The sequence below is a fragment of the Chiloscyllium punctatum genome, chromosome 37 (assembly GCF_047496795.1).
Source record: "Chiloscyllium punctatum isolate Juve2018m chromosome 37, sChiPun1.3, whole genome shotgun sequence".
Classification (NCBI taxonomy): domain Eukaryota; kingdom Metazoa; phylum Chordata; class Chondrichthyes; order Orectolobiformes; family Hemiscylliidae; genus Chiloscyllium; species Chiloscyllium punctatum.
The window spans coordinates 61,515,742-61,528,272 of NC_092775.1; the positions used below are offsets into that span (position 1 = coordinate 61,515,742).

At 43.1% G+C, this 12,531-nt stretch overlaps 1 protein-coding gene across 1 annotated transcript in view; it reads right to left on the bottom strand.

Annotated features, from left to right (window-relative positions):
- Positions 1-12,531, bottom strand: part of LOC140463157 (cadherin-22-like) — an 852,306-nt gene that overhangs the window by 539,534 nt on the left and 300,241 nt on the right. The gene's annotated exons all lie outside the window — the stretch shown is intronic.

Genomic DNA, 12,531 nt, shown 5'->3' on the forward strand with positions numbered 1-12,531 from the left:
AGAGTAACAGCCCTTGACATCAAGGCTACATTTGACTGAGTATGGCTTTAACTGAAATCAGTGGGAATTGGGGAAAACTCTCCACTGCATATTGTTGCTTCTATAAATGATTTCAATGTAATAAAGGAGGCATGGTTAGTGAGTTTTCAGATGACGCCAAGTTAGGTGACACAGGGGACATTGAAGAAGCTGATCTCAGAATACACTGGGATCATGATCAAATGGGGCAATAGCCTGAGGAGTGGCAGATGCAGTTTAATTTTGATAAAAGATAAGGTGTTGCATTTTGGTAAGGTAAATCAGGGCAGGACGTACACAATGAATGGCAAGGCCATGGGGAGTGTTGCTGAACAAAGAGACCTTGGAGTGCAGATACTTGAAAGTGGAATTGCAGGCAGACAGGTTAGTGAAGCATTTGGCACACTTGCCTTCATTGGTTACACCTTTGAGTATTGCAGTTTGGATGTCATGTTGCGGCTGTACAAGACATTGGTTAGGCCACTTTGGAATACAGTGTACAATTCTGGTTGCCCTTCTGCAGGAAGGATGTTGTTAAACTTGAGGGAGTGCAGAAAAGATTTATAAGGATGTTGCCAGGACTGGAGGATTTGAGCTACAGGGAGAGGCTGAACAGGCTGGGGCTATTTTCCTTGGAGCATCGGAGACTGAGGGGTGATGTTATCGAGGTTTATAAGATCATGAGGGGCGATAGTATTAAGACAAGGTCTTTTTCCCAGGTTGCGGGAGTCCAAAACTAGAGGGGAAAGGTTTAAAAAGGACCTGAGGGGTAACTTTTTCATGCAGACAGTAGTGTATGGATGGAATGTACTACCAGAGGAATTGGTGGTGGCGGACACAATTACAATATTTAAAAGACATCTGGATGGGTACATGAATAGCAAGGGTTTAGAGGGATATGGACCAAATGCTGGCAAATAGGACTAGGTTAGATTGGGATGTCTAGGCAAAAAAGAGGACTGCAGATGCTGGGGATTAGATCGAGAGTGTGGTGCTGGAAAAGCACATCAGGTCAGGCAGTATCCGAGGAGCAGGAAAATCAACATTTCAGGCAAAAGCCTTTCATCAGGAATGAGACTGGGAGCCTCAGGGATGGAGAGATAAATGGAAGAGGGGTGGGGCTGAGGGGAAGGTAGCTGAGAGGGCAATAGGTGGATAGAAGTGGGGATAATGGTGATAGGTTAGAGAGGAGGGTGGAGCGGAGAGGTGGGAAGGAAGATGGACAGGTAGAACAGGTCATGAGGGCGGTGCTGAGCTGGAAGGTTGAAACTGGGTTAAGGTGGGGGGAGGGGAAATGAGGAAACTAGTGAAATCCACATTGATGCCCTGGGGTTGGACGGCCCAAGGCTGAAGATGAGGTGTTCTTCCTCCAGGCTTCGGGTCATAAGGGAGTGGCGATGGAGGAGGTCGAGGACTTGCATGTCCTCAGCAGACTGGGAGGGGTAGTTGAAGTGTTCAGCCACAGGGCATTGGGGTTAGTTGGTGTGGGTATCCTGGAGATGTTCTCTGAAGTGCTCTGCGAGTAGGCACCCAGTCTCCCCAGTGTAGAGGAGACCGCATCGGGAGCAATGGATACAATAAATGACAGGTGTGGAAGTGCAGATGAAACTTTGATGGATGTGGAAGGCTTCTTTGGGGTCTTGGATGGAGGTAAGGGAAGAGGTGTGGGCGCAGGTTTTGTGATTCCTGTGGTGGCAGGGGAAGGTTCCAGGATGGGAGGGTGGGTTGTTGGGGGAGGGGGGGGTGCGTGGACCTGATGAGGTAGTCACGGAGGGAACGGGAAACAGATAGGTGTGGGGAGGGAAGTATATCCCCCGGTGGTGGAGTCTGTTTGTGTGTGGCAGAAATGGCAGAGGATGGTGCGATGTATATGGAGGTTGGTGGGGTGGAAGGTGAGTACTGGGGGCTCTGTCCTCATTGCAGTTGGAGGGATGGGTTTCAAGGGCGGAGGTACAGGAAGTGGATGAGATGCACTGGAAGGCATCATCAACCAGCTGGGAGGGGAAATTGTGGTCTTTAAAAAAGGAGACCATCTGGTGTGTTCTGTGGTGGAACTCATATTCCTGGGAGCAGATGTGGTGGAGGTGGAGGAATTGGGAATACGGGATAGCATTTTTACAGGAGGCAGGGTAGGAGGAGGTGCAATCCAGGTAGCTGTGGGAGTCAATGGGTTTGTAGAAAATATCAGTGTTGAGTCGGTCAACGTTGGCGGAATTGGAGAGGTCCAGGGAAGGGGAGGGACGAGTCTGAGATGGTCCAGGTGAATTTAAGGTCAAGGTGGAATGTGTTGGTGAAGTTGATGAACTGCTCAACCTCCTCATGGGAGCACGAGGTGGCTGAACCCCCCACTATCAACATCCTGGGGAGGTCACCACCAACTATGAACTCAACTGAACAGGCCATATAAACACAATTGCTGCAAGGGCAGGTTAGAGGCTAGGAATTCTGAGGCAAGATAACTCACCTCCTGACTCTACAAAGCCTGTCCACTATCTATGAGGCTCAAGTCAGGAGTGTGATGGAATACTCCCTACTTGTCTTGATGGATGCAACTCCAGCAACAGTCAAGACATTTGACACCATCCAGGACAAAGCAGCCCATTTGATTGGCAGCACATCCACAAGCATCCACTCATTCTACCACTGACACTCAATATCTGCAGTGTTTCCTATGTATAAGATCCATTCCAGAAATTCACCAAAGATCCTTCGATAGCATCTTCCAAACCCACAGCCACTTTAGTTTGGAAGGACAAGGACAACAATAGGAATGCTGTCATCTGTAAGTTTCCTCACCATTCAAATATTTTGTCCACTGTCGCCGGGTCAAAATCCTGGAATTCTTTCCCTCAGAGCATGGTGGGTCTACTCACAGCAATGGACTGCAGCAGTTCAAGAACGCAGCTCACCACCACCTTCTCAAGGGCAACTAGGGATGGGCAATAAATGCGGGTCCAGCCAGTGATACCCACATCCCATGCATGAATAAAAGAAAGTTCCTTAAAATTTTAATTTTTACCACCCAACAATTAATGGGTTCATCATGTTAACACAAGAGAGCACCATATACGTGATGTCGATTATACGACATTGGGTGTATTTTAGAATAAACCAATTAACTCATTCATCAAATAACAGAGCATTTATTTGGCTAGCAAGAGGTGCAGATTTTTGTGATGGTAAAAATTGAATTTATCGATTAGTTTGTTTTTGTGCTTCCCAGAATGTGGTGGGTAGATTGTTAAATAGGAGCCCAAGGAATACTGGTGGTAATCTGAGGGTTGACAAATATTCTAAAGCTATACCTGCGTCTTTTGGAGTATGTTTGCATACTTGCCTTCAACAGATGAATAGGTTGAGCAATGCAGAATGGGATCGATCTTTAGGTTAAATGGGCTGGATGGTAGTCTACACTTTCTTTAATACATAACATGGTTAACAATTATCTTGTGTTATTTTGAAATTCTGGTGAGATTCCCAACTGTCCCCTGACAGCTAAATTGTTACTTTTCTAATTAACATGATTTTCCTCAATAGGCTTGTCAGAGGAGTTTAAATCTGATGGGAATAACAAAGGAGGGCCTTTATAAATTACAAGACAATAAATCAGAATTGAGACATCTCAATTGGCCTTCTTAATTAACAAAGTTCCAAACTGATGTCGAGTGGCTTGGAGGCATTGGAGAGAACCTAAGGTAGTCTCAGATCTGAGGACCAGACAGTGAGGGTAATATCTGTACAAGTCTCTATTTGCTTTCTACAAAAGTTTTCTGCAGTGATGACACATTTTCATTCCCTTTCAGTAACTGATGTTGCTTCTCTGAAGTTAGGAGATGGGGTATTTGGGCATGTACCAGTGTTTTAACACTGTTTCCCACACAGAAAGTTATGTTTTGTGGAATACTTTCAAATAATGTACAGTGATTATAAGCTGAAAACACTCAGTTATAATCACAATAATTATTCTTGGGTGTATGCTAAATTTATCATGTACTTTTAATGATTTTCTGATAGTTTCTTTCGTTTAAAGCATGTTTTAACTACTTATTGCTTATGCAATTCTGTGAAACTTTGGTTTGTAACTTGACACTTTTCCCCTTTGAAACAAAACACAATGATAAAAAGTAAATGCTAAATACAGTTCTTAGATAGCTAAAATAGCTGCCTTTTTTATCACAGCTTGTTCTGCTATCATTGATCAGCCTGATGTAACCACCTACAGATTAGAACCCACTGACGGCTATAATTTAAAACCTGCACATGGCAGATCTATTATCACTGCTGCTCAGTATTATTCCCCAGAAGAACTTCAGGATTACTTTGATTTTGAGTTGTTTACAAGTGTAGAAGCCTGATCTGAACAAATTGCAGAGGGTGCTTGTCTCAAATGTAAGAGATGATTTAACCCCAATTAAAGTTGTGGCCTCCAAAATGATGCCAAAAAAAAATGTTCGGGCTTTTATGTTGGCATGAGATGGTTAAAATGACCGACTGTTTGTGGGAGTAGGGTTCTCTGTTCAACATAAAAAAAATTGTATAAGAATGCATTGTTTTTTTGAATGCATCGTCTTCATATTTTCCTAAGATTTACTCTTGCTATATAAATAATGTTGTAAGCCAAATATTAGGATGATAAACATTCAAAATCCAAATAACTACCTGGCAATTTTTCAGTTAATGTTGAGTGGATGGTTATTTGCCATTGAAACACAGAATCACAAAGTGTTACCATACAGAAAGTGGCCACTCAACCCATTGTGTCAGAAACATCTCATTAAATGAACATCCTTATGTACTGCCAATCACCTATTTCTTCCCCATTGTCAAACATATTTTTAAAAATCTAATAATGATCTAATGCCCTTTTGAATTGAACCTGCTCCACTAATCTCCCAGGCAGTGCATTCAATACTCTAACCACTTGCAGAGTGGTTTTTCTCTCTTCATCCTTGCTTGAGATCTTCCTCCTTTCACCCTTGCTTCTTTTGCTTTAAATCTAAGCCATCTTGTTCTTCTTCCTTTTATGAGCGGGAACAGTTTCTTCCTATCTATTCCATCCAGCCCACTCATGATTTTTGGAAACCTCTATCAGATCCCCTCTTAGCCTCCTTTTCTGTAAGGAGAAGAGTGTCAGTGTATTCAGTCTATCTTCATAATGAAAGTTCTTATTCCTGGAAACATTCCTGTAAATCATTTCTACACTCTCCAATGCAGACTTATCCTTATTATAATGTAGCAACCAGAACTGTACACAATATTCCAGCTGAGATCTAACAAGTGGCTATTTCCAGTTCAATATCACCTCCATCCTCTTGTCCTCTGTGCCCCTACCAAGATGTTATATTATTTTACTTACAATCTCGACCTGTCATGTCACTTTCAATGGTCAATACACAACCAAGTTTCTCTACTCCTACAACCCCATTCCCCACCTTTCGCAATGTACTTCTTTTTATTTTGTATGATCTTTCAATGTTCTTCCTACCAAGATGCATCATCTCACATTTCTCTGCTTTGAAACTTACCTTCCACCTATTTGCCCAGTCTGTCATTTTGTCTATCTCCTTCCAGAATTCTACATTGTCTTCCTCACAGTTGACAAGTCTTCTAGGTTTTGTCATCTGCAATTACTGTTTTTCCTGACAACCTCCCATTCTAGTCTATCTTGTATTTCTGCAACCCCTCTGCTAGCTGGGCATCAAAAAGATTCTTGACTACTGTCATGGATTTTTTGATACCTATTCAAATGCAACAGTACATCCTTTCTTGTTGGATTGGAAACATACTGCTGCAGGAAGCACACAATTCAGGAGCACTTGCCCTTCACTGCCCTGTACACTGCAAGTATCCCAGTCTATATTTGGGTAACTGAAGTCTGCCATGATAACTACTCTGTAATGTTGGCAGCTCTGTGTGATTTCCCTCCAGATTTGTTCTCCAACATCCTTTCCACTAGTTGGTCACTTATAGACTATACTAAACAAAGCAGATGTACCATTTTTGTTCTTTAGTTCTAACCAAATCTGTACTTGAATATGTGAGGCTTACTATTTCTCCAGTATTGCAATGCTGTCCTTAACCAATACTGTTACTCTCGTCCTTTCTTTTTTTGAACACTATGTACCCAGGAACACTGAATAGCCAGACTTGTCTTTCCTTGACCTCGGTCCCTGTTATTGTCACAGCATCATGATGATCTGCACCTATAACTCCCCAATCTGATTTACTATATTCCTAGCATTCACATACATACGCAATAATTCTGATTTAGACTTCATTTTCCCTTCCGCATTCTGACTTCGTCTACAAACTACCTATTGTCTATGCTAGGGCCTGTTGCACTTCTATGTATTTTGTGAACTCCAGTCTTCTCTCCTGGTATTTTCCCCTGGTTCCCACACCCCTGTCAACTCACAATCTCCCTTCCCCATTGAAGGGAGATCGAGGCAAGGACAGCGCTTGAATAGAGATCAAGAAATCTTTGGCAGTAATCAGGAATCCTTTTGATGCCCAGCTAGCAGAGGAGTTACATAAATACATTAGTCTTTGCAATCGAAGACAACAATAGCGTTATAAAATTGCTAAATATTCAGGTGGCAAAAGGAAGAGAGGAAATAAAGGATAACTATTACCAGAAAAAAAGTGCGAGGGAAATGGTTGGGGCTAAAGAATTAGGGATTATAGGAAGAGGAGTAGGCCATTCATCCCTTTGAATCTATTCCACCATTCAATATGATCACGGATGATCTGTGTCCTAATTCCATTTGGAACATATTCCTCAACATTGTTGCTTAACAAAAAATACTACCTCAGATTTAAATGAACAGTAAGTCCCGTTCTAACTGATCCTAGAAGATAGTATTCCAGAGATAGTGGGACACTGGCATTAATTTTCCAGGAATCCTTAGATACTGGAAAAGTTCCAGAGGATTGAAAAGCTGTCACTGTAATACCTTTATTCAAAAAAGGAAAGGGGACAAAAATATACAGGCAACTATCGACCTGTTCACATAACATAGAACATAGAAAAATACAGCGTAGTACAGGCCCTTTGGCCCTCAATGTTGCCCCGATCCAAGCCCACCTAACCTACACTAGCCCACTACCCTCCATATGCCTATCCAATGCCCGTTTAAATGCCCATAAAGAGGGAGAGTCCACCACTGCTACTGGCAGGGCATTCCATGAACTCATGACTCGCTGAGTAAAGAATCTACCCCTAATATCTGTCCTATACCTACCACCCCTTAATTTAAAGCTATGCCCCCTCGTAATAATTGACTCCATATGTGGAAAAAGGTTCTCATGGTCAACCCGAACTAAACCCCTAATCATCTTGTACACCTCTATCAAGTCACCCCTAAACCTTCTTTTCTCCAATGAAAACAGCCTCAAGTGCCTCAGCCTTTCCTCATACGATCTTCCTACCATACCAGGCAACATCCTGGTAAACCTCCTCTGCACCCGTTCCAGTGCCTCCACATCCTTCCTATAGTATGGCGACCAAAACTGCACACAATACTCCAGATGCGGCCGCACCAGAGTCTTATACAACTGCAACATGACCTCAGGACTCCGGAACTCAATTCCTCTACCAATGAAATCCAGTACGCCATATGCCTTCTTCACCGCACTATTTACCTGGGTGGCAACTTTCAGAGATCTGTGTACATGGACACCAAGATCCCTCTGCTCATCCACACTACCAAGTATCCGACCATTAGCCCAGTACCCCATCTTTTTGATACTCATACCAAAGTGAATCACCTCACACTTACCCACATTGAACTCCATTTGCCACCTTTCTGCCCAGCTCTGCAGCTTATCTATATCTCACTGTAACCTGACACATCCTTCCTCACTGTCAACAACTCCACCGACTTTCGTATCATCTGCAAACTTGCTCACCCAACCTTCTAGCCCCTTCTCCAGGTCATTTATTAAAAATGACAAACAGCAATGGTCCCAAAACAGATCCTTGTGGAACACCGCTAGTAACTACAAGTATCATATCAAATGCATTCACGATTTTCCTCCAACTAAGGTACATTGATTTAGGCTGTACTTAAGCATAAATTCCAGATCCACACTGCAGTACAATATCAAGAGAAAACTGTATTATCAGATCGTGATGCCTTGAATGAGGCATTGAACCAGGGCTCTGAGTCCTCTTTGACCTCGTCAGATGCATGGTAAGGTTTCTATAAGGCATTACTCTGTAAAGACCAGGGAATTCTCTGGATGGTTTAACTGATAGTCTTGCTGAAACAATACCTTCTAAAAGAGATTAAAGGATCGTGTACCACATTTGCAATTGTGGAATCTTGTTTATTTTTTGTAAAATATCTGCTCTCAGTAAGAGAGTACAGCAAAGTGTGACTCCGGGAGAGCTGTTTCTACAAAATGCCTTGCTCAGTGCCACGAGTGCAAGATGATAATTGCTATAATAAAATGAAACTACCTTCTGGCTATCAGAAAGCAAGATGTACAAAGATTTATAATCTGCCCTGGGTTCAGCCCAACCATCTCAGCTAAGACTTTTTCAATATCTTAAGTATACATTGTCCTAGGCAGACTGCAGTACCCTACAAAAAGCTTAATGACCATATGGTTTCAACCCAAATGATTATTATAAATGATTAAAGCCTCTTACAGAACATATCATCATCTACAGTTACACTGCAGTCAATCTGACACCACTGTCACTTGCCTCATTTCCAAGCAGTTATTAGTCCATTGATACCTTTTAACTACAGCTCCCATTCTTCTGGTTTGGACCATATCTGAGTAGGTATAGTTACGCAGATCTCATGAGCTCAAGATTGGGAACAGGTAAGGGACAGGAGTGTCTTATTAGCAAAAGTGCGAGGATGTCTTAGCAGTCCACTGAATGTACTTTGACAGTACAAAGTGAGGCTACCTCCTCCAAAGACTGATGTTGGTTTGTTTCAGAACCAAGGTGAACCTTGTCTCCAGTTTTCCTCAGTCTGTGATTGATTATGTGAGTCTGTTCACTATTGATACTCACTGTGCTTGACTGGTGAAGTCTGGGTCTCGACTCAGACAAAAGTGAACAATCTACAGAAGCATCTTCAATCTATAGCTAGTCAATGGTGTAGATATGTGTAAGTACATTGATTAAAACCTATTTCACATATAAAATCTGTATTTCTTGCATGGATCTGAGATATAACTCATATAACACAGCAACTTGAGCAGCGCAGTGACCTGATAAGTCATCAATGTGTGTAGGAAATGGTTATTTGGAAAAGCATAACTCATTTAGATTTTCTCTGCATGGCGTTACTGACAGAAACTTTCAAGTCAAGGCAAGTGTCTACAACTGTTGTATACAATATTCAACTGGTTCTGTTGTATAACTTGATTTATTTTCAGTGGGAGCAGCGTCGAAGTAAAAGCGAACCCGGGAGACTACAGCAAAGGTAAGACAGTTTGTTTTAAAATTGCTTACCTGTAGCGGGCAGCGGTGTGGTTTTTTTTTTTTTTCTCTCTCCACAGAAAGAGCGGGAGCAGCAGAGGAAGTGACGGCAAGCAGAGGGGCAGCCGGGAAGGAAAAGTGAGTATATAAGTCAGGAAGGCGGCTAAACCCGAGATTCTACACCTGTAGTATCTCCCACCCACCCTCCTCCTCTAACCTTCTTAACTACTCTAGATGTGGTCTATCTAGACTTTCAAAAGGCCTTTAATAAGGTGCCACACGGGAGGCTGCTGAGCAAGGTGAGGGCCCATGGTGTTCGAGGTGAGCTGCTGGGATGGATTGAGGATTGGCTGTCTAACAGAAGGCAGAGAGTTGGGATAAAAGGTTCTTTTTCAAAATGGCAGCCGGTGACGAGTGGTGTCCCGCAGGGTTCGGTGCTGGGGCCACAGCTGTTCGCATTATATATTAATGATTTGGATGAGGGAACCGGGGGCATTCTAGCGAAGTTTGCCGATGATACGAAGTTAGGTAGACAGGCAGGTAGTACTGAGGAAGTGGGGAGGATACAGAAGGATCTAGACAGGTTGGGAGAGTGGTCCAGGAAATGGCTGATGGAATTTAACGTGAGCAAGTGCGAGGTCTTGCACTTTGGCAAAAAGAATAAAAGCATGGACTACTTTCTAAATGGTGAGAAAATTAATAAAGCCAAAGCACAAAGGGATCTGGGAGTGCTAGTCGAGGATTCTCTAAAGGTAAACATGCAGGTTGAGTCCGTGATTAAGAAAGCGAATGCAATGTTGTCTCTTATCTCAAGAGGGTTGGAATATAAAAGCAGAGATGTACTACTAAGACTTTATAAAGCTCTGGTTAGGCCCCATTTGGAGTTCTGTGTCCAGTTTTGGTCCCCACACCTCAGGAAGGACATACTGGCACTGGAACGTGTCCAGCGGAGATTCACATGGATGATCCCTGGAATGACAGGTCTAGCATATGAGGAACGGCTGAGGATACTGGGATTGTATTCGTTGGAGTTCAGAAGATTAAGGGGAGACTTAATAGAGACGTACAAAATAATACATGGCTTGGAAAAGGTGGATGCTAGGAAATTGTTTCTGTTAGATGAGGAGACTAGGACCCGTGGACACAGCCTTAGAATTAGAGGGGGTCATTTCAGAACAGAAATGCGGAGACATTTCTTCAGCCAGAGAGTGGTGGGCCTGTGGAATTCATTGCCATGGAGTGCAGTGGAAGCCGGGACGCGAAATGTCTTCAAGGCTGAGATTGATAGATTCTTGTTGTCTAGAGGAATTAAGGGCTACGGGGAGAATGCTGGTAAGTGGAGCTGAAATGCGCATCAGCCATGATTGAATGGCGGAGTGGACTCGATGGGCCGAATGGCCTTACTTCCACTCCTATGTCTTATGATCTTATGGTCTTATGGTTTTTTTTGCCCAAAACTTTGGGTATGACTAAGATCATTAGTTTAGCGAATTATGAAAAATCTAAGAACATATCAGAATAATATAAGTTGATTCAAAAACAATTGTGGCCAACAAATAAGAACTACTGAATAGAGACAGAGAGCTCCTTTACATTTAAAGGTTTAGTAAAGTTGCCCAGTGTCACTCAACAGATTGATTCTTAATATATGGTTGGGGAACTGATCTGATGTAAATTCAGGGGGAATGAGAGGGTTCATAGAATCATACAATCCCTACAGTGTGGAAGCAGGCTATTCAGCCCATCAAATCCACAACAACTCTCTGAAGAGCATCCCACCCAGACCTACACCCCCTATCCTATTCCCCCGAACCCCGCATTTCCCATGGCTAACCCACACATCCCAGGACATTATGCAGTAATTTAGCATGCCCAATCTACCCAACCTGGTCATCTTTGAACTATGGGAGGAAACCAGAGAAAATTCACACAGTTACCGAGAGATTATGCAAACTCCACACAGACAATCTCATGAGGGTGGAATCAGACTTCAGCCCCTGGCGCTGTGAGGCAGCAGTGCTAACCACTGAGCCACTTGCTGCCATTAATTTAACTTTTATTAAAAATAGAACTTTTTTAACAGTGTAGACGAGGCCATTCAGCCCATCAAAGTCATTTACTTGATCTCTGTAAAAGCCACTGAGATAGCTCAAAGTTTGGTAGAAGATTTGTAGCTCGGGTGCTTGTTGTTGTGGTTCTGTTCGCCGAGCTGGGAATTTGTCTTGCAAACATTTCGTCCCCTGTCTAGGTGACATCCTCAGTGCTTGGGAGCCTCCTGTGAAGCGCTTCTGTGCTGTTTCCTCCGGCTATCAACAAACACATCGACCTGGACCCAATATACTGGCCACTACAGCGGACAGCTCGAACTGACAACCGGAAGCGGCAGAGACAGGCCACTATAAATGCCGGAGGAAACAGCACAGAAGCGCTTCACAGGAGGCTCCCAAGCACTGAGGATGTCACCTAGACAGGGGACAAAATGTTTGCAAGACAAATTCCCAGCTCGGCGAACAGAACCACAACCACTTAGATACCTTTAGCCTTTTCCTAATGTTGTGCATTTCTCATATTCAAGTGCTTTCCCCAGTTCTCGTTTGAAAGCCACAATTATATCTGCCTCCCTCACACTCTCAGATGCTACATCTATTTTTTTAATAACTGAGTGATCAAAGTTTCTTTCCTTGCATTGCGCTTTATTTCATTTTGTTAATCTGCATCCTCTGACTCTATTAACGGGATTCATTTTCTCAAACTGTTCTGTCTTGTGCTGCATGATCTGCAACAAAAGTGACAAATTTCCTCTCAAAGGAGAAACTAGCTTCCCTGGTCTTATCCGCAGTAGAAATCCATAATTCATGGGACTGTATGCCCCAGGAGCAATCACACAGCAGGGGAAATGGAAGAAATGTCCACCCATGCTAATAATTCTCTAAATTTCAATTTATGGTCTAAGAGGCCCATCTCAGCAACCATCCAGTCTCTGAAGGCAGGGAGCACTGGTGCCCTTTTGTAAAGCCATCTTTGACTTTTTTTTCAATGACTCACAGACTCCACCCTCCCCTTGACACCCTCAT